At 40.3% G+C, this 22,954-nt stretch overlaps 2 long non-coding RNA genes across 2 annotated transcripts in view; both read right to left on the reverse strand.

The window, feature by feature from the left end:
• The window catches only part of LOC140887228 (uncharacterized), a 65,364-nt gene that overhangs the window by 32,809 nt on the left and 9,601 nt on the right, over positions 1 to 22,954 (reverse strand). The window lies entirely within an intron of this gene.
• Positions 20,439 to 22,406, reverse strand: LOC140886470 (uncharacterized). Its single transcript, XR_012151568.1, has 4 exons — positions 22,321 to 22,406; positions 22,128 to 22,196; positions 21,046 to 21,174; positions 20,439 to 20,555 (listed from the first exon to the last, which is right to left on the reverse strand). It is a non-coding gene; the product is annotated as an uncharacterized lncRNA (long non-coding RNA).

Raw genomic sequence — 22,954 nt, forward strand, 5'->3', positions numbered from 1 at the left:
AGTATCGATCCCACAGGACTGTAGTCAAATCTCAAGATTTAATTATTTGACTTAATCAAGACAAAATCATAAAGAGCAATTTGATTTAAATAAAACAAGAATTTAAAATAAAAAACTGCTTAAGAAATAAGAATTAAAATAGTTGAAAGAAAAATTTAATTAAAACGAGACAATCAAGACACACACATGTACAAAAAAAAAAATCATGCAAACAAGTGGCAAATCTCGGATCCAGATTTAATCTTAAATCATAGTGAATTATCCTATATTATTTAAAAATCTATTTTTGAACAGTTAAACCTATTCAAGTTATGACGGATTAATTTTCATAATTCTAATCAAACATGAATGCATTCAATATTTGTGATAATTCAGTTTTCACCTAAAACCGCATACTAAAATCGAATATTATTTCTAGTTGGTTTAACCATATGTCAATTATTGGAGTGATCGAAATCAATTCCTCCTCTGTCGACTTGGAATCAATTAATAAGCAAGTAAATAGTTGATCAGGTTATTCACAAGACAGAATTTAAATCCAACAATCAATAATATTAACAAAAACACAAAAATCCTAAATAAACATTCAAATATTCAACATAAAATTGTCTGGTCCAATCTCGCGTTCTTGGTTGAAGAAAAACTACTCAATAATTGAAAACAATATTCAAACAAAATAAAGAAGAAGAAAGAAGAAACTAAGATGGAGCGTTTTTCAAATATTCAATCTCCGCCCTATCCGCCTCGATCTATGCGTGCGTCTTTGAACCCCCTCAATATGCTCTTTTATCTTCTATTTATATGGCTAGAAAAGCCCACGAAATAAAGCCCGCGAAATAAGAATTTCAATTTCCAAAAATTCTATTTTTTTTTTCTGATTCTGCGACATGAACGGACCCTGGACGACATGGGTCCATGCCCACCTCCGGGTGCTCTCTGCCTCAAATATTTTTTTCATCGCGAAATGTCCGGACCCCGTGCCACATCTGTGCATGGGTCCGTGCATACCAATGTGCCAGCGCACAGTTTTCTTGAAAAAATCATATCTCAAGTTCTAGCCGTCAGATCGAGCCAAAATTTGGACAGCAACTTTAAAACATCTTGAAATTGATTTTGAACAGTGGATATCGGATTTGATCTCTCTAGCATTAAAAATAGATTTTTGACCATTACTGCTCCGTAATTCATTCTTCAAAAATCCATTTTCCTAAAAAATTAACCCGGAGAGTAAAATGCAAACATATGCAATAAATCAAATAAAAACACATAAAAATACAATGAGATGATACAAATGTATGCAAAATAAACATAAAAATAACATAAAATAATGCATACAAAATGCACTTATCAACACCCCTATACTTAAATCTTGCTCGCCCTCGAGCATGACATACAATGCAACAAACAACAAAGTAGGAACAATTCATGGGAATTTGCCTCAGAGAAGTCACATGCCAAATTAAAAAACCATCGACTCTCCACAATACACCATCGGTTTAGTGTGAACGTGTGTGTGTGTGAACTATCATTCCAGTTTCATGCAACTTTTAAAGAATCCGTTTTAAGACTGCTTAGCGACCTATTAACACATCAATACAAATGTCACTCGCATGCATCCACTCCTCCCAATTACCTCTAACAAAACACACCTTTCTTGAGATAAATTATTATGCACCGCCGGATTTTGCATCTGACAATTTTAAAACCCCAATAATTACCCGCAAACTTAGCTATAATTGTGATATGATTTGAATTTCAATCCCCTCATCTATAGCTCGGATGAAGCAATTAACCCCATTGAATCCGCATACTTAGTTTCAGACTAGGCGATTAGGATTTCAATCCATTGCCCGAAACCCGGATGGAGCTGAATTTTTCAAAGATTTTATCAATTTTTAATTTTTCAAAAATTTTGGTGCGCCCAAGATCATAAGTGCAATTGTCAGAAGATCTTTAGAATTCACAGGATACAATTGAGATCACTAAACACCTAGTGTCATGCAATGGTCAAACAAACAAAAACATCATCAATTTTTTCGCTACAATTCACTGGTCTAACATAAGTGCTTAAAAAAATTCACGGGTCAACCTACAGTTTCTCATGTCAAGTCAAGGTAAAAACAAAATTTTTTTTCACAAAAATCATAACTTCATATCATCATTGGCTCTCATTCATTATCCTACTCAACACATATGCAAACAAAAAAAAAACTAACATGAACTATATGCAAACAAACTAAAACATGACAGACGCAACACAAACACAACACAAATAAAAACATAAAAACTAGACTATCCCCCATACTTATCCAAAGCATTGCCCTAAATACTTTAGAAAATAGAAACAATGAACAAAATGAAAAAATAAACAAACACATGCAAAAAGAACAAACACACAAGAAACAAAATAGAAATAACACTCCCCTGGTCTATGATTCGTCCTCTTCATCCATCTGCAAAATTTCGAAGCAACTTCTCTTATCGGGGAAACTTATTGAACATGGAAAGCGACGGGTAAGGCCTTGAATTAGAAAAAGATAATAAAAAAAATAAACATAAAAAGAACAATAAAAAAAATACAAAGGAAAGAAAACACTGGGTTGCCTCCCAGTCAGCGCTAAGTTTATAGTCTATTGCCCGACTTTCTAGTAGAAACCATCAAAGCGCGGCTGCCGCCCATAGTAAGAATCATACGACTCTACGTATGGGTCTTGATTTCCTACGCCATCAAGCTTGGCGTGATATTGGCATGGGAAGCTCGTCGGTCCATCAACACTTGACATGAACTGATTATTTTGGAAGGAGACTACGAATCTAGGCTGAAGCTCATAGAGGATGTAATACTGTGGAGTTGGCATCAATGGTAAGAACGGATCTTCTAGTGGTGTACATGAAAAGACCATTGACGAGGTCAAATATTTTGCCTTGTATATTTCTTCCTCCTCTAATGTCACTTTTGGGTCATCTTCGCAAGAAGATTCATCAAAAAATATTTCCTCATTATCTGGCGCAATTACTTCATTCTCTAGACAGATCTCAAAAAATAGTTCTGTAAGAAGCGCATGCAATATGTTCATCCAAAAGACTCATATAGTTGATGCGGCTTTCTAAGAACTTATTTGTCTCTGCTTGCTTTTTCACAATGTTCTCCAACTGAGCCACGTGATCTTCAAAACGCCCTATACACTCTTCTTGAAGCTCAAATGGTTGGTACGCAAAATTTTTGGAGTTGAATTTTGGAGGATATTAGTGACTCCAACCCTGCAGTGAAGGATCACAATGCCAATGGTAGTTGAAATCTGTCATATCATTTAACAAGTGCATAGTTCTGTCGTAATCTCTGCTGAACAAGTGACTGCCAGTGGCCAAAGCTCCATAATCTACCCAACTTCTTATTGTCGCATCCAAACCACCATAAAAAATCTGAACTAGAGTGTAGTTCGGAAAATCATGGTATCAAAATCTGTCTGCCAAATAATTGAATCTCCTCCAAACAGCAAAGAATGGTTTTGAGTATTGTTGGCCAAACCTTGTGAAAACTTGTCGATGATCTGTCTCCAAGCACCTCACAAGTAAGAAAAATTAAAAATTAAGCAAAGGAACGAAAAAAAAGTCTATTTTCAAACAAATAATCTATCCTAATATTAACTAAACAGTCCCCGGCAACGGCGCCAAAAACTTGATCGCTTAATTCAATTATCTAGCAAGTGCACTAGATCAAGTAATTGTAAAGTGGACAGAGAGTCCAAGTTTCGATCCCACAGGGACTGTAGTCAAATCTCAAGATTTAATTATTTTACTTAATCTAGACAAAATCATAAAGAGCAATTTGATTTAAATAAAAAAAGAATTTAAAATAAAAAAATGCTTAAGAAATAAGAATTAAAATAGTTGAAAGGAAAATTTAATTAAAACGAAACAACCAAGATACACGTAGATACCAAATAAATTGTAGTGACCCTTACCCGGATCACCTACTAAACAGAACTTAGGCATGCAATTAACTTAATTAAATAGAAATCAGAATTCAACTGCGAAAACCATAACATTATACAATTCCAAGGAAAGGAATCTGTAAATATCCAAAATAATATACAACCAAATCGAATAGCTGTATAAACCCAAAACAACAGAATAAAACACCTAAACGAAGCTCCAGCTGATCAACCACTGCTTAGCCCCTCTTGGATCCACCCGCCTTGTCCAATCGCAAACCTGCCCCATGGAATAGGGTGTCCAGAAACACAGAGTACGAGACGTGAGCATAAAACGCTCAGCACGAGAGTATGAGTATACATGCATGCAAAGTGAACTCCCTATAAACTCAAGGTCAAGGATTAGATGACAGAGACAGACTGAGCCCTGGTATGTAGCACGCTGTGCCGTCGCTGCAGGAGGTGGCTCCCATACCAAATACCAGTGGATATGCCGGATCCAAATCGATGGAAGTCCAACCACTAACAGGATAGGGTAAAACCCTACTATAGACATCTCGAACGAGATAGCTCAATATGCAAATGAATGCAGCATAAATCAATGACATATAAATCATGCAGTCACATAATACATGCATACTCAGTCAGGATATCTCGAACAGTACTTTCGTACCTCAAATACTAGGCAAGTTCTATCAGCCCTAGGTCCACGCCTATAATTCGCTCTACACTGCCAAATGATACTACTATCATTATAGCGCTCTAAAAGCCTTAACTAAGCTAAAGCATACTCCTAAATATTTTTAGAAAGCAAAAGCTATACCTTCGTCCGTCGTTAGCCCTTTGCTGTCGAATGCCTCAAAACTAGGCCACAGCTTCGCTACAATGCCTGGACTGCTATGCCACTTCCGGATTTCCAATGAGACGCCTAGAATTACCTAGATCTGAGTTAGAAAGCTAAGGAATCGAGAGAGAAGAGAGGAATTGGTGCACTCAAATGTGAGCTCGGCACCCCTATTTATAGACAGAGTTCGGGCCCTCCGAACTGACTTCGGAGCCTCCGAACACGTTCGGATCGTCCGAACTGTACTTCGGGGCATCCGAAGTCCCATCCATGCGTCAGCAATGACATCATCTTGCTGATGTAAGCAATGACATAATATTGAGTTACGATCGGATCGTCCGAACTTGCCAACGGAGCGTCCGAACACCTTCGGAGCCTTCGATCCTGGCTTCAGATCGCCCGATCTCGTTCGAAGCCTCCGATCCCTCACTTCGGCTCATCCGAACTCAAGTTTAGCCAATGCGATTAGTTCCTTAATTATCTTGTTTGGTTACGGGCTACTACATTCTCCCCCACTTAAGATATTTCGTCCTCGAAATCTGATCTTAAGTACCGAATGTAAAACAACAATCCAAAACATTCTTATTCAAATCAAACGATTATAGAGTTTACAACTGATTACAACTCAAAATGAAATCAAAATAACTCAGGATGTTCTGCACGCATCATGTCCTCAAGTTCCCAAGTAGCTTCCTCAGCGCCTCGGCGCTGCCACTGAACTAAAACCAAAGGAATGACCTTGTTCCGCAAGACCTTATCCTTATGATCCAGGATACAAATAGGTCTTTCAACATAGGTCAAATCCTTATCCATTTGAACTTCAGACCGCTGCAGAATATGAGACGGATCTGCCACATATCATCGCAACAAAGATACGTGGAACACGTTGTGAATACTAGACAGATACGGTGGCAAAGCCAAATGATAAGCCAAATCGCCAATGCTCTCCAAGATCTCAAACGGACCGATAAATTTAAGAGACAACTTGCCCTTAAGGCCAAATCTGAGAATCTTGCGGAAAGGTGACACCCTCAGAAACACTTTCTCCCCGACATCAAACTGCAAAGGCCTACGCTTAGTGTTAGCATAGCTGGCCTGACGATCCTGTGCAGTCTTAATCCATTTTTTGATCTGACCAACAATATCTACTGCCTGCTGGATAAACTCCGGTCCCTCAGCCTGTCTCTCCCCCACTTTTTCCCAGAAGAGTGGAGTACGACAACGTCGCCCGTATAATGCCTCAAAAGGTGCCATTCCAACGCTAGTATGATAGCTGTTGTTGTACGCGAACTCGATCAATGACAAATGATCCTGCCAGGCTGTACCAAAGTCCATAGTGCAAGCTCGAAGCATATCCTCCAAAGTACGGATAGTGCGTTCTGACTGACCATCTGTCTCCGGATGATAGGCAGTACTCAAACTGAGAGTAGTACCCATCGCACGCTGAACACTCCCACAGAACCTAGAAGTAAACCTGGGGTCTCGATCGCTGACAATGCTCACAGGCACTCCATGAAGTCGAACGATCTCCTGAACATACAGACATGCCATGCGATCCACAGAGTACTCTCGACTATAGGCAATGAAATGCGCTAACTTGGTGAGTCGGTCCACCACAACCCAGATAGCATCACAATTCCTCAAGGACATCGGCAAATGGGTCACAAAATCCATCGTGATAAACTCCCATTTCCACTCAGGAATAGGCAAACTGTGAAGCAAACCTCCAGGTCATTGGTGTTCTTCCTTGACCTGCTGACACGCCAAACATCTCGAGACATACTGATACATACTGCGTTTCATCCCCTTCCACCAAAACCGAGTACGTAGATCCTTTTACATCTTCTTGCTTCCCGGATGAATACTCAACTTGGTGCGATGTGCCTAAGACAAGATCTTCTCTCGCAACTCTTCATCCTGCGGAATCACAAGCCTACCAGACAAACACAGAAAATCATCTGACTGATAGTGAAATCCAGACGAGCTACCCTTGTTAGCTAGACGAGCCAAATGCTGGGTCTTCGAATCAGACATCTGAGCATCCCGAATCCGCGAATACAAAGCTGGCTCAGATAGTATCGCAAACATCTGGATACTCTGCCTACCTTTCTTATGCTTGAAGGTATACCCCGAAGTACAACAGTCACTGATCGCACTAGACATCGAACAAGTCTGCAGTACGGATAGTCGCACCTTGCGACTCAAAGCATCATCGGTGAGATTAGCAGCTCCCGAATGGTACTTAATCTCGCAATCATAGTCCTTAAGCAAATCCATCCAACGTCTCTGCCTCATGTTCAATTCCGCTTGAGTGAACAAATATTTGAGACTCTTGTGGTCGGTGAATATTTCAAATTTCTCGCCATATAGATAATGACGCCAGATCTTCAAAGCGAATACAATGGCTGCTAATTCCAAATCATAAACTGGATAGTTGTTCTCGTGAAGCTTCAGTTGTCTAGAATCATATGCAATCACATGCCCATTCTGAGTCAGGACACAACCTAACCCATGAAGAGAAGCATCAGTGTATATCACATACCCTCCAGATCCTGATGGTAATGTCAACACCGGTGCAGAAGTCAACCGCCGTCAAAGCTCATAGAAAATCTCCTCACACTCGGAGGACCACTCGAAATCAACACCCTTGCGGGTAAGCTGCGTCAACGGTCGAGCTAGCTGAGAGAAGTTCAGAATGAAGCGTCGATAATATCCTGCTAGACCCAGAAAACTACGGATCTCAGCAACCGTCATTGGACGTGACCAATTCAGCACAGCCTCAATCTTGCTTGGATCAACAGAAATCCCATCCCTGGATATGATATGGCCAAAAAACACCACTCGATCCATCCAGAACTCACACTTGTTCAGTTTAGCGTACAACTGCTCGTCTCGAAGAGTCTGCAGTACCACTCGCAAGTGAGAAACATGCTCTTCCGCATTACGCAAATATACCAAGATGTCGTCAATGAAGACCACGAAAAACTTTTCTAAATACTCCCTGAAGACAGGGTTCATCAGATCCATAAATATAGCCGGCGCATTAGTCAATCCAAATGACATCACTAGAAACTCGTAATGCCCATAGCGAGTACGAAATGCAGTCTTGGCTACGTCCTGATCTCGGACTCTCAACTGATGATACCCAGATCTCAAGTAAATTTTGGAGTAAATCGAAGTACCCTGCAGCTGATCAAACAAGTTATCAATGCGAGGCAACGGATACTTGTTCTTCACAGTAACTCGATTCAGCTGCCGATAGTCAATGCACAACCGCATAGACCCATCCTTCTTCTTTACAAAAAGAACAGGAGCTCCCCAAGGAGATACACTAGGACGAATGTATCCCTTGTCCAAAAAATCCTATAACTGATTCTTTAACTCACGCATCTCTGACGGAGCCAGACGATACGGTGCTCGAGAAATAGGCGAAGTACCCGGCATCAACTCTATGCCAAACTCGACTTCCCTAGCAGGAGGAAAACCCGTAATCTCATCTGGAAATACATCTGGGAATTCATCCACAACAGGAATACTCTCTATCCCAATACTCTCAGCGAACAAATCAACTGCATAGATAAGGTAGCCTTCCCCACCAGACTCTAGAGCTCGACAGACTCTCAAAGCTGATACCAAAGGCATCGGGGGTCGCGCTCCCTCACCATAGAAAAACCAGCTATCACTCCCATCCGGATGAAAGCGTACTAATCTCTGATAGCAGTCCACTGAAGCACGATAGGTAGTCAACATGTCTATCCTCAGAATACAATCAAAGTCGTCCATCGCAAGGACCATGAGATTCGCCAACAGAATGTTTCCTTCGAACTCTAAAGGGCAACCCATCACTAAACGCTTGGCCAAAGCAGATTGACCCGTCGGAGTAGAAACAGAAACTACTACTTCTAGTGCAATGCATGGTAACTTATGCCTCTTAACAAAATGTGCAGAAATGAAGGAATGAGATGCACCAGTGTCAATAAGTACCATAGCAGGTATACCATAAAATAGAAATGTACCTGCGATGACTTTCTCATTCTCCTCCACAGCCTGATCATGCCTCAAGGCAAACACCTGACCAGAAGCCCGCGGCCTCTAATGAGAACTCCCAGCAGGCTGTCCCTGCGACCTCTGCTGAACGGTGGCCTGAGAACCTGATCCTGAACCAGAACCGCCTCCCCCAGATAGTGGACAATCCCTCCGGATATGACCAACCTCTCCACATCGAAAACAAGCTACAGAAGCTCTACGACACTTTTCTGACGGATGGTTCTTCCCGCAATGGTCGCACTTGTCCTTCTTCCCAAAGTGAACAACACCTCCATAACCAGAGGAAGAAGTAGATCCGGACTTCTTGAAATATTGGGCACGGGGATCCAAAGAACTAGCAGGCCTCGACTGAGAGAAAGACCTGTTCCGCCGAATGCTGTCCTCTGTTTGGTGACAACGGCTCACCAAACCCTTGTAGGACATGTCATCACCGACCGCCACACAGTCATGGATCTCAGGGTTAAGGCCCTGAAGGAACAGATTATACTTCATCTCAGAGATTTCAGCAATCTCGGGGCAATAGGATAGCAAATCAAAGAACTTCTGCTGATACTCGTCAATAGACATGGCTCCCTGTCGCAGACTCAGTAGCTCGCCCGCCTTCGACTGTCGGAGTGCAGGAGGAAAATACAGCTTCTGAAAAGCTGTGCGGAACTCGGCCCAGGTGGCCACTCCTCTCGCCGTAACAAAGGGTGCAGAAGTAAACCTCCACCACCTACGAGCTCGCCCATCCAGAAGATAGCCAAGGGTCTCCATCTTGTGCTCCCCGGTGCAATAGAAAGTCTAAAAAGTCGTCTCCATGCGGTCTAACCAGTTCTCCGCATCCTCCAGAGACTCACCTCCAACCAAGGGCTTAGGTGCCATCTGTAAGAATCGGCACACGCTAAAACGTTCCTCATCATGACGACGATGATGACGGTCCCGATGATGCTCACGATCGTCATCTCCCCAGCGTCCACCTCCACTACCATGGCTACTCTGGTCATCGTAGTTTGCCATCTACAAAAGTACCTCACGGTTACCTTATGCAGAATCTAAATCCCAAGAATACTATGCATGCTCTGATACCATAAGTGTAGTGACCCTTACCCGGATCACCTACTAAATAGAACTTAGACATGCAATTAACTTAATTAAACAGAAATCAGAATTCAACTGCGGAAACCATAACATTATACAATCCCAAGGAAAGGAATCTGTAAATATCCAAAATAATATACAACCAAATCGAATAGCTGTATAAACCCAAAACAACAGAATAAAACACCTAAAGGAAGCTCCAGCTAATCAACCACTGCCTAGCCCCTCTTGGATCCACCCGTCTCGTCCAATCGCAAACCTGCCCCATGGAATAGGGTGTCCAGACACACAGAGTACGAGATGTGAGCATAAAATGCTCAGCACGAGAGTATGAGTATACATGCATGCATGCAAAGTGAACTCCCTATAAACTCGAGGTCAAGGATCAGATGACAAAGACAGACCGGGCCCTGGTATGTAGCACGCTGTGCTGTCGCTGCAGGAGGTGGCTCCCATACCAAATACCAGTGGATATGCCGAACCCAAATCGATGGAAGTCCAACCACTAACAGGATAGGGTAAAACCCTACTATAGACATATCAAACGAGATAGCTCAATATGCAAATGAATGCAGCATAAATCAATGACATATAAATCATGCAGTCACATAATACATGCATACTCAGTCAGGATATCTCGAACAGTACTTTCGTACCTCAAATACTAGGCAAGTGCTATCAGCCCTAGGTCCACGCCTATAATCCGCGCTACACTGCCAAATGATACTACTATCATTATAGCGCTCTAAAAGCATTAACTAAGCTAAAGCATACTCCTAAATATTTTTAGGAAGCAAAAGCTATACCTTCGTCCGTCGTTAGCCCTTTGCTGTCGAATGCCTCAAAACTAGGCCACAGCTTCGCTACAACGCCTGGACTGCTATGCAACTTCTGGATTCCCAACGGGACGCTTAGAATTCCCTAGATCTGAGTTAGAAGGCTAAAGAATCGAGAGAGAAGAGAGGAATTGGTGCACTCAAATTTGAGCTCGGCACCCCTATTTATAGACAGAGTTCGGGCCCTCCGAACTGACTTCGGAGCCTCCGAACACGTTCGGATCGTCCGAACTGGACTTCGGGGCATCCGAAGTCCCATCCATGTGTCAGCAATGACGTCATCTTGCTGACATAAGCAATGACGTAATATTGAGTTACGATCGGATCGTCCGAACTTGCCAACGGAGCGTCCGAACACCTTCGGAGCCTCCGATCATGGCTTCGGATCGCCCGATCTCGTTTGGAGCCTCCGATCCCTCACTTCGGATCGTCCGAACTCAAGTATAGCCAATGCGATTAGTTCCTTAATTACCTTGTTTGGTTACGGGCTACTACATAAATCATGCAAAAAAGTGGCAAATCTCGGATCTAGATTTAATCTTAAATTACAGTGAATTATCCTATATTATTTAAAAGTCTATTTCTAGAACAGTTAAACCTATTCAAGTTATGACGGATTAATTTTCATAATTCTAATCAAACATAAATGCATTCAATATTTGTGATAATTCAGTTTTCACCTAAAATCGCATACTGAAATCGAATAATATTTTTCGTCGGTTTAACCATATGTCAATTATTGGAGTGATCGAAATCAATTCCTCCTATGTCGACTTGGAATTAATTAACAAGCAAGTAAATAGTTGATCAGGTTATTCACAAGACAAAATTTAAATCCAACAATCAATAATATTAACAAAAATCCAAAAATCCTACATAAACATCAAAATATTCAACATAAAATTGTCTGGTTCAATCTCGCGGTTTTGGTTGAAGAAAAACTACTCAATAATTGAAAACAATATTCAAACAAAATAAAGAATAAGAAAGAAAAAACTAAGATAGAGCGTTCTTCAAATCTTCAATCTCCGCCCTAGTTGCCTCGATATATGCGTGCGTCTTTGGACCCCCTCAATATGCTCTTTTATCTTCTATTTATATGGCTTAAAAATCCCACGAAATAAAGCCCGCAAAATAAGAATTTTAATTTTCAAAAATTCTATTTTTTTTTCCGATTTTGCGACATGAACGGACCCTGGACATGGGTCCGTGCCCACCTTCGGGTGCTCTCTGCCTCAAATATTTTTTTCCTCTCGACATATCCGGACCCCGTGCCACATCCGTTCATGGGTTCGTGCATACATATGTGCCAGCGCACAGTTTTCTTGAAAAAATCATAATTCAAGTTCTAGCCGTCGGATCGAGTTAAAATTTGGACAGCAGCTTCAAAACATCTTGAAATTGATTTTGAACAATGAATATTGGATTTAGATCTCTCTAGCATTAAAAATAGATTTTTGACCATTACTGCTCCGTAATTCATTCTTCAAAAATCCATTTTCCTACAAAATTAACCCGGAGAGTAAAATGCACACATATGCAATAAATCACATAAAAACACATAAAAACATAATGAGATGATACGAATGTATGCAAAATAAACATAAAAATAACATAAAATAATGGTCCTCGGCAAGCCAACAACGAAATCCATGGTAATATTCTCCCATTTCCACTCGGGGAGAGGGAGTGGCTTAAGCAATCCCGAAGGTCTCTGATGTTCTGCTTTGACCTACTGGCATGTCAAGCACTCTGATAAAAAGCGGGCTATATCACGCTTCATGCCCGACCACCAATATAACTTCTGAAGGTCCCGATACATCTTCGTATTGCCTGGGTGGATAGAGTACGGTGATGTATGCGCCTCTGCCATGATAGTAACTCACAGAGAATCACCTGCGGGCACCCAAAGTCGACCTTTAAACCTCACAATCCCTTCTACCACTGAATACAGACCATTGTCCTTCTCCTTAGCTCTCTGTCTCCACTTTCTCAGCTGCTCATCATCTGCTTGAGCAACTCTGATACGGTCAAACAATGTGGTCTGCACTGACAAGGCTGACAATCTAGGAGCCCTACCCTCAGCATAGAACTCCAATCCAAACCTCTGAATCTCATCCTGCAATGGTCTAGCCACTGACATAGAAGCAACCACTGCTGTATTCCGGCTCAACGCATCTGCAACCACATTAGCCTTACCCGGGTGGTAACTGATCTCACAATCGTAATCTTTTACCAACTCTAGCCATCTTCGTTGCCTCATATTCAACTCATTCTGGGTGAAGAAGTACTTGAGGCTCTTATGGTCCGTGAATATCTTGCACTTTTCTCCATAGAGATAGTGCCTCCAAATCTTGAGAGCAAATACCACTGCTGCCAACTCTAAATCATGTGTAGGTTAATTCTTCTCATGCTCCTTCAACTGCCTAGAAGCATAAGAAATAACCCTATCACGCTGCATAAGAACTGCTCCCAATCCCAACTTGGAAGCATCTGCGTAAACCACGAAATCACCTTGCCCTGATGGCATGGCCAATACTGGTGCTGACGTAAGAGCTTCCTTCAATACATCAAATCTCCTTTGACATTCGGAACTCCAAACAAACCTAGAATTCTTCTTGGTCAATGCTGTCAAGGGCACTGCAGTGGATGAAAAGCCCTTGATAAATTTTCGGTAATAACTAGCCAACCCGAGAAAACTACGAATCTCCGTTGCATTTATAGGTACTGACCACTCCTTCACTGCTTGAACTTTGGAGGGGTCTACCTCAATACCTCTGTCGGAAATGACATGCCCCAAGAATGCCACTCTCTCCAACCAAAACTCGCATTTTTCAAACTTAGCAAACAACTTCCGGTCTCGGAGCACCTCTAAAAAAATCCTCAAATGCTGCGAATTCTCATCTCTATCCTTCGAGTAAATGAGGATATCATCAATGAAAACAATGACAAACTGGTCCAAGTATGGCTGTAATACGCGGTTCATAAGATCCATGAAGACCGTGGGCACGTTCGTCATTCCGAACGGCATCACAAGGAACTCGTAGTGTCGAGTTCTAAATGCTGTCTTGAACACATCTGACTCCTTCACCTTCAACTGGTGATAACCGGAACGAAGATCAATCTTCTAAAATACAGAGGCTCCTTGCAACTGATCGAAGAGATCCTCAATTCTAGGAAGCGGGTACTTGTTCTTTACCGTCACTCCATTCAGCCCTCGATAACCAATGCACAACCTTAGGCTCCCGTCCTTATTTTTCACAAAGAGGACTGGTGCGCCCCACGGAGAGAAACTAGGGCGTATGAATCCCTTATCAAAAAACTCTTGAATCTGCTCTTTTAGTTCTTTCATTTCCGTAGGAGCCAATCTATACGGTGCCTTAGAGATTGGCACAGTATCCGATACCAAGTCAATAGAGAACTCGACTTCTTTATCAAGCAAAATACCTGCAACATCTCCTAGAACACATCCTCAAAATCTCTGACAACGTCCACATCTGAAATATCTAGACGTGGTGGCAACTCTGTCAAGGATATACTGGCTAAGAATGTCTCACCTCCATCATGCACCAACTGCTTAGCTTGCATGAAAGATATAATCCGAGTCCTCCTTGAACCCCTAGTAGTCTCAAACCAAAACGGTTCTTCACCCTCTGGTCTGACCATCACTGATCTCTGCTGGAAGTCAATCACCATAGCATTCTTCGTCATCCAGTCCATCCCAAGTATCATGTCAAACTCAGGCATGGACAAAACTATCAGATCTGCACTCACTGATTGCCCTTGCAACAAGAGCTCAATATTATTCACTATATTCCTCGTGGACAGTTCTTCCTCCGATGGGATGGTCATTGTGAATCCACCAAACAACTCTTCACACTCAATATGCCGCTTGCGGGTAAAAGCCTCCGAAATAAAAGAATGTGTAGCCCCCGAGTCTAACAAGGCTCTAGTGGCCACACCCGCTACTAAAATTCGACCTGCATTAAAGGTGATTACAACCCCGGAAAGATTGAACACGAACAAGACTAGTTCTACCCAGGTTCATTCTAAGTCATCGAATTCCCAAAAACCAAAATTATTCATGCCAACACAGATAACTAACACGAAACATGCAACCTAATAAGTTCACATTCCCAATAAGAGAAGCTCATAATCAAAAATTACTTCAATGAATCAATTAAATCACCCTTAATTAAATATTTTAAATATTACATGTGATGAGCGTGGTATCAGGATCAGCCTCCTCGGCCTGCATCACATAGACTCTCCCCTGAGTCGGCATCGCGCACAATGGAAAATCTGAAACCACGTGCCCCGGCTTCTTGCACCGCTAACAGACTCCTGCACCAATCAGGCACTTTCCAAAATGAGCACGATTGCAATTAGTGCACATGGGTTTCTCACCAATCTTGGGAGGAGCGGGTCTTTGGGCCTGGTTCCCCTGAGGTCTCTGAGCATGATGCCCCTGGGTCTATGGGCCAGATTCCCCTGATGTATGAAGGGTCCCTGCTGTCTTTGTGGCCCAGTAAATGGCCTCTTGCCCTGCTGTTGATGGTGGCCCTGATGAGTGAAGGCCCTCTTGCTATGAACCTCAGCACTGATGTCCTTCAAGGACTGCTCGGACCAAAAAGCCTTCCTGATAGTGGCTGCATAGTCCATGGGCTCAGCCATCATCACATCCCTACGAATAGTAGGCCGCAGACAAGCAACAAAATGCTGCAACTTCTCTGCCTCATCATTCTCTATCAATGGCACAAAGTGACAGCCCCTCTCGAATTTGCGCACAAACTCGGATACAGACAGATCTCCCTGCCGGAGACTCATGAAGTCTTTCTTCAACTGTGCCCTCACCTTAGCTGTATAGTATTTCTCATAAAAGAGGGTCTTGAATTCTTCCAAGTTAGGGTGGTAACATCAACAGTCTTCTCCACACCCTCAAACCACAAGGCAGCGTTGTCCTTGAGTAGGAACGTCATACAGCGAACTCGGCCTCCATCTCCCAACTCCATGTAGCGAAAAATCGCTTCAAGCAAGCGAATCCAGCCCTCCGCTACCATCGGATCCGTAGTGCCAGAAAATTCCTTAGGATCCATCTTCCTGAACTGCTCATAGATCGCACTAGGTCTAGCCCTTGGGGCATCGGCATGCTGCTCTAAGATACAAGCCAGGCCAGCTAGCACCTGAGCACCAACATCAATTGGTGGAGGGGGAGGAGGAGGTGGCGGCGGCGGCGGAGGCGGAGGCGGTGGAGGTGCATGGGGATCACGACGAGGTGCCATCTGTGCGCAAGTTCAAATTCCAAAATTTAAATTTCATGCCTAAAGAAAAAGATTTTATCAAAACTTAAAAATGCTCAAATAATTTAGGAAACTAACGCTACTAATCTGAACAAATAATAATAAATGAAACATAAATCTTACATACTTTGAGGCGAGATCCCTTGAGTTTCGGCAACCGGTAGTAGGCACAGCCCAAACCAAGATCGTGCTCTGATACCAACTGACACGACCTAATACCCTCTAAAATATAAAAAATAAATAAGGAATTTGCGGAATTCTTAAAAATTTTCACCATGACTCGGTTCAAAATATTGTAAGCCCAACTGACACAGTCAGCAATTAATATCAAAATAAAATGAACACAAGATAAAAATCCAAATACGATAATCATAGAATCTAAAAAAAAAAGAGTTAATACCACACATTTGCGAAACAATAAACTGTTAAGTTTACATGCCAAAAATTTTAAAGCAGGGAAAACACATCCTGCAAATGACTGACAGTGTATGAAAATATTTCACTCATAAATAAAAAGGGCAACATCAGATTTTGCGGAACAACTAAAAGTACGTCGGTCAAGGGCCTGCACCACCGGTGACCTCGCTCTGGGGATCCTGCCCCTCAGCCTCAATGTAATAGTCATCACCTGAAATCAAATAAGTGTAGTGAGTCTAAAGGACTCAGCAAGAATATGAGGGGAGGGGGGGATAATGAGTACTACATAGATACAAGCACACACATAATTTAAAATAATGCGCAACAAAATAATTGTTCGTGGCCCTAAGCTTAAAAATGATGAACATGTAAAAAGAAATGAGTGCATGAATATGACATGTGCAACGCTAAGTCCAGTAAACTCAATGAATTGCATAAACTATACAGAACATGGTCATAATAATTTTTGGTGAACTTAGATCCTTGAATTGTGACTCTGTGATTTCGATCATGATCATGGCTGTAGTGCACTATGCCGCAAGGAGTTAGGATATCTCCCAACCCATCTTGCTCTGGTGGTAAGGGAGACCAAGATTTCTCCTGGCCCCACACATACACATGAAAATTTGGTAAGGGAAGCCAAACATCTTTGACCCCACAAAATACACATGAATAGTTGGTAAGGGAAGCTAAACGTCTCCAGCCCCACACAATACACATGAATAGTTGGTAAGGGAAGCTAAACGTCTCCAGCCCCACACTTACACGTGAATATGTAGTCACAATCATCTCACTTCGTTCAAAATATTTTCCTTTCTTTATTGAATATAAGACTTAGCATGCACGTGTAGATGTAATGAACTCGAAAATATTTACTCAATGAACATGCAAGAGACTCGATGGTGAATGACCGTAATAGTGATTTAGGGTACACACCAAGGATGAGAATCTAAACCAAAGTTATAACATTTAGGTGAATGGAGCGGTACGCCTTAAAATCTTATAACTCACTCAATACTTGCCAAAAAGGAATTTCGCTTGAAACGAAATAATCCTAACCTCTTAAGCTACTTCCAGTCCCGAGACCTTACCCAAATTCTGATCTTAGCACTGTTTTAAATGTTCAAACCTTGACAAAAACTTGTCGTCTAAAATTCTATCTCTCATAAGTCCCAAGGCTTGAAAGTTAGGGAAAACTCCACCAAATTGAACTGCGTTCAAAACGTCGTTTCCCTAACATCCTAAGGTATCACTAGCCCCGAGCCCTTCACCTAGACCAGCCTCTAACCCTGTTATGAACTCATGGTTCTGGACAGCCCCTAAGTCCACAAAATCTGCTCAAGTTCAACCTCTCAAATCCAAACCAAACCTGTCCATTTGACCTCAACCCCAAGCCACTGTCTTAGCATCACTAACCAACTTCTAAGCTTCCCCAAAACTCTTGAAAATTTAACATAACCCAGCCCATCCGCAACTCCACCAAATTCAACCAAAACTAATTCCTAAGAAGCTGGTAGTTTCGAATTTCCCTATCCAAGACCATATTTCAATTTCATTCAATCTAACGCTACCACGTGAACTACATATCACCCATGGTAGCTCATAAATCACCAAACCAATCCACCAACAATCAAAATACACAAAATTCGAACATACTAACTAAGAACATCTCTGAATTTTCGAATATGCTAACATGCTTAAAATTTCATTCCATGGCTTTAAAATCGTTCATTCTTCACATATGAACATTATAAAATCAACTAACAATCAAAATCCCAAAAAAAACAATCCGACTGTGAAAAAAAAAGAAACAGGGCACGTATCATGAGATTTTCAAAAAAGAGATATACAAAAATCTAACACCAATCGAAACACACAATAATAATCTACAAGGTGAGCAATGAAGCCATAATCTTGCCTAGCTAAAGGAAGAAGAAAAAAAATCGATGGAAGTCCAGAAATCCCGAGAGCTGCGGCCTAGAGCAGGGCTGGGGAAAAGAGCTGGAAAAAGCTAAAAATGGAGCTCAAGAATCACTCCCAGCTATACATGGAACAATTTATGGAGAAGAAATCGGAGATTGAAGAGCTCCAGAAGAAGAATCTAAGAGGCCGTGAGTTTCTTGAAGAATAGGGGAGGTCGACGCTTTTGTGTGTGTGTGCGTATGTTGTGTGAGTGAGTGAGTGATTTGGGTTAGATATTTGAGTCCAAGTGTTAGAATAGGTAACCCTAGAAAAAAAATGTAAGTGTTATGAAATTTAGGGAAAAGTGCTATACACTAAAAAAAATGCCAAACCAAAAAAAAGAAATTAGGACAACAATTAAAATCGCACTAAATAAAAATGCAAGCTTAGAATCCTAATTTAAAATATTAAATTTGATTTTACTAGTCCGAAAATAAAAATACTAATTTTCGCAAAAGTTAACAATAGTAAATTGTATTGCGTGGGAAAAATATAACATTTAGCCAATTAGCACAGAAAATTTAAATAATTAAAATCATAAATATTAACGACTAATTCAGGAATGAAACTTAAATTAAGAAATTCTAGGCGTCACACAATATGTCTGGATTTCACTACCCGTCAGATTATTTTCTGTGTTTTTCAGGCCGTATTGTGGTACCTGAGGATGATACCCTGAGAAATGAGATTCTATCTCAAGCGCATCGTACCAAGTTGAGTATTCATCCAAAGAGCAATATGTACAAGGATTTGCTAACTCGATTGTTGTGGAAGGGAATGAAAGATAGTGTGTACCAGTATGTTTCTAGATGCCTGGTGTGTCAACGGGTTAAGGCAGAGCACCGACAACCTGGAGTATTGCTTCATAGTTTGCCTATTCTTGAGTGGAAATGAGAGTTTATCACGATGGATTTTGTGACCAGCCCATTTGCCAGTGTCCTCGAGGAATTGAGACGCTATATGTGTTGTGGTGGATGACTCACCAAGTCAGCACACTTCATTCCGTATAACCGAGACTATAATTTTCATCGGATGGTTCGTCTGTACATTCAGGAGATTGTACAATTTCACGGAGTTCCAGTGAGCATTTTCAGTGATCGAGACCCCAGGTTTATTTCTAGATTCTGGGAGAGTTTTCAGCGTGCTTTGGGTACTACACTCAGTTTGAGTACTGCTTACCACCTCGAGACTGATGGACAGTTAGAGCGCACTATTCGTACGCTTGAATATATGTTGAGAGCTTGTGCTATGGATTTTGGTCTAGCTTGTCAAGATTAGTTGTCGTTGATTGAATTTATGTACAACAACAGTTGTCACCGTAGTATTGGTATGACACCATTCGAAGCGTTGTACGGATGAAGATGTCGTACTCCACTCTTCTGGGAAGAAGAGGGAGAGCGACAAGTGGAAATACCAGAGTTAGTTCAATAGGCTATTGATATAGTTGTTCAAATCAAGTAACGGATGAAGACTGCACAGGATCGACTGGCTAATTATGCTAACATCAAGCGTAGGCCTTTGCCATTTCAGGTTGGTGAGAAAGTGTTCTTGAAAGTTTCACCTTTTTGCAGAATTTTGAGATTTGGTCTCAAATGAAAGCTATCTCCAAGGTTCATTAGTCCATTCAAGATTTTGGAAAGTGTTGGAGATTTAGCTTACAGCTTTACCAACATATCTGTCAAGTATCCATGATGTGTTCAATAGGGGTGGGATAGGGTCGGGACCCATCTCGTAACCCCCTTATCCGATTCCCGTCCCGATAAGAATTGAGATTATTTTTTTCATCCCGATCCCGCACCCGAAAAGTGTCGGGACCCGTATGTTCGGGATCCCGAACATTCGGGATCCCGTCGGGTCGGGAAGCTAAATCCCGAATAAATATTTTTTCATAATTTTTTAAGACTCTCAAACAAATTATTAGTACATTATAAATAAATAAAAAAAGTCATTAAAAACTAAAACATCTTAATTACATTACAAATAAACCAAACATAATATCTTTTTTAGAAATAAAATATCTCGATATATTACAAATATCTTAATACATTACATCAACGAGCTATTCTTCCACCATGAAACCATTTGAGCATGCATTTGAGGATGATGGATTACTTTTCCTTGTGCATGAGGGTACCTACAAAGAACAAATTAATATCAAGTAATCATAAATCATAATCTTTAACAAGATTAAAATTTACAAATATATACTTGCATCTGAAACTACATCTTTCAATAAAAAACATCTGCATTAGATTTTGAATTTTTAGAATTGAACCCGACATTTTCACTCTTAAAAAACAAGTCATATATAAGTAAAGTGACAAGTTTCATGCTAGATTATTTTGTAATAATACATCAGCTTATTTTTGAGTTGGTGCTTAACTCCTAGAATGCAACCCCATAAGAAATCCTTCCTCAAAATATTAACTAAAAAAAAACAGATAGGAAATCAAATGACCCACAAACTTATAGCAACAGAAAAGTATTAAAAAAAGAAACACAACGAAAAATATTTAGTTATCTAGGACTGTGTTATGAGTAGCTATAAATGCAACCATTACATAAAACTATAATTATATTAACCATTACATAAAAACATAAATATATACCAGACACCAACTTACCCAACTCCAACTTATTGAGTCACATTCTTTCCCATGAACATCGATGACTAAAATAAATACACGCACTTTGTGTTTGAGGTTGAGTGGTGGAAGGAAGACTACTGCTTCCGCTAGATACCTCCATGTTCACTTCATAAAAAACAAAATGACATATAATTATGTGGAATAACAATAACAAAAAAAAAAAATTATAGCTCAAACTTCAAGACAATCATATATTGAATAAATATAATTTAGTGTATTTAGTAGCATAGAGAATGAGCATATAATTAGATTGCATGAAAAGAGTCGAGAAATTGGTGTAATTTTGTTTTCTCTTTAACTAATTTTCTTGTGAATCAAACATGCATATATAAATTTGAACCGAGCATATACAACATATCAATGAGTCTTCGTATTTCTATTATTTTTTTCAATACAATTGTAAATTTATCTATTATTACTAGATTATATATATATATATATATGATAAAGGTTAAAAATTCCTAATTAATTAATTTGATCTCCAAAGTCCAAATACACCATTTTTGTAACCTAAAAAATTCATAAGCATCCACCGTAATGTGTTAATTGACCAACTTTAAAAAAAAATAAATTCCAATAAATTCAAATGTAAGAATATAACGAAAATATATCCATAATTGTATTATGTAATCAAAGAAATAGTTTTCAAACAATATCATCTTTCACTTTCAGTCAATACAAAATCAACAGATAGTAGTCTAATAGATAAATACCCAAAACATGTAAATTTAAATCTCAAAATAGTCAAAACAGTGAGTGTACAACTAGATGACAATTAAAATTTTTTTTTCATCTACACGCAATTTATAATGTATATTTAACTTATAAAGAGAGATTTTGCAAATTCATGAAAGTATTGTTTGTGTCGATGCGTGTAACTAGAAATTAAAGACCCGTATAGTGCAATATAATCTCAATCCTAAATGACTCGGGAGAATGACAAATTTTTACAACACATGGCTTTCGAAAAACAAACAAGAATAACCAAAAATCCCCTAAAAAAATTCACCCATGAAAATTGAAAAACACCGATTCAAAATATATATATAATCACGTACCTCAATTATGACTTGCTTCGCTTCAAGCAAGAATTGTTGTAATTCTTGAGGAATATACCTTGAAACAGACTGCAGAATCACTCAAAAGAAAATAAGAGAATCAATCGTAATCCCAATTGAATAAATGTATGATTTGCAACCCCATTAAAATTTAAATAAGCAAGAAAAGAGAAAAGCTTAATAGATGGATTACCTAAAAGTCTGGAACCAACAAGATTTTCAACCGTGAAACCATTAGCTTAAGGTGGCGAGAGATTTAGATTGGAAAGTGGAAACAAGAAAGAGGTAAGGTAACCCTAATTTGACTAATAAAAAAAATTAAAAATAATATTATTAATATAAAAAATATTATTATTAATATTTTCGGGTCGGGTCGGGATTCCCATCGGGTGATATTTATTTTCCCGATCCCTCTCCCAATTAGTATCGGGACGGGAGAAATCCCGACATTTCGGGTCGGGTTCGGGATGGGAAGCGGGAAGGGTCGGGATTTTTTGTGTTTTTTCCAGCCCTAGTGTTCAATGTATCATGGTTGCGATGGTATATAGTAGATAAGTCTCACATATTAGAGCCGCATGAGGTACAGTTGGATACAGATTTGACATATGTGGATAGACATTTGCGTATCTTGGATTGCAAAGACAAAGTGTTGCGGAATAAGATCATTTCTCTTGTTCTAGTTCACTGACAGCGCCGAGGCATTGAAGAGTCCACATGGGAACTAGAGAGCTGCATGCGTTCAGATTACCCAGAGTTGTTTTAATTGTACTTTGTGGTTTCATGTTGTATCTTGTAAAATGTCCAGTTATATTAAAGGATGTTTTCGC

The sequence above is a fragment of the Henckelia pumila genome, chromosome 3 (assembly GCF_033568475.1).
Source record: "Henckelia pumila isolate YLH828 chromosome 3, ASM3356847v2, whole genome shotgun sequence".
NCBI classification, from domain to species: domain Eukaryota; kingdom Viridiplantae; phylum Streptophyta; class Magnoliopsida; order Lamiales; family Gesneriaceae; genus Henckelia; species Henckelia pumila.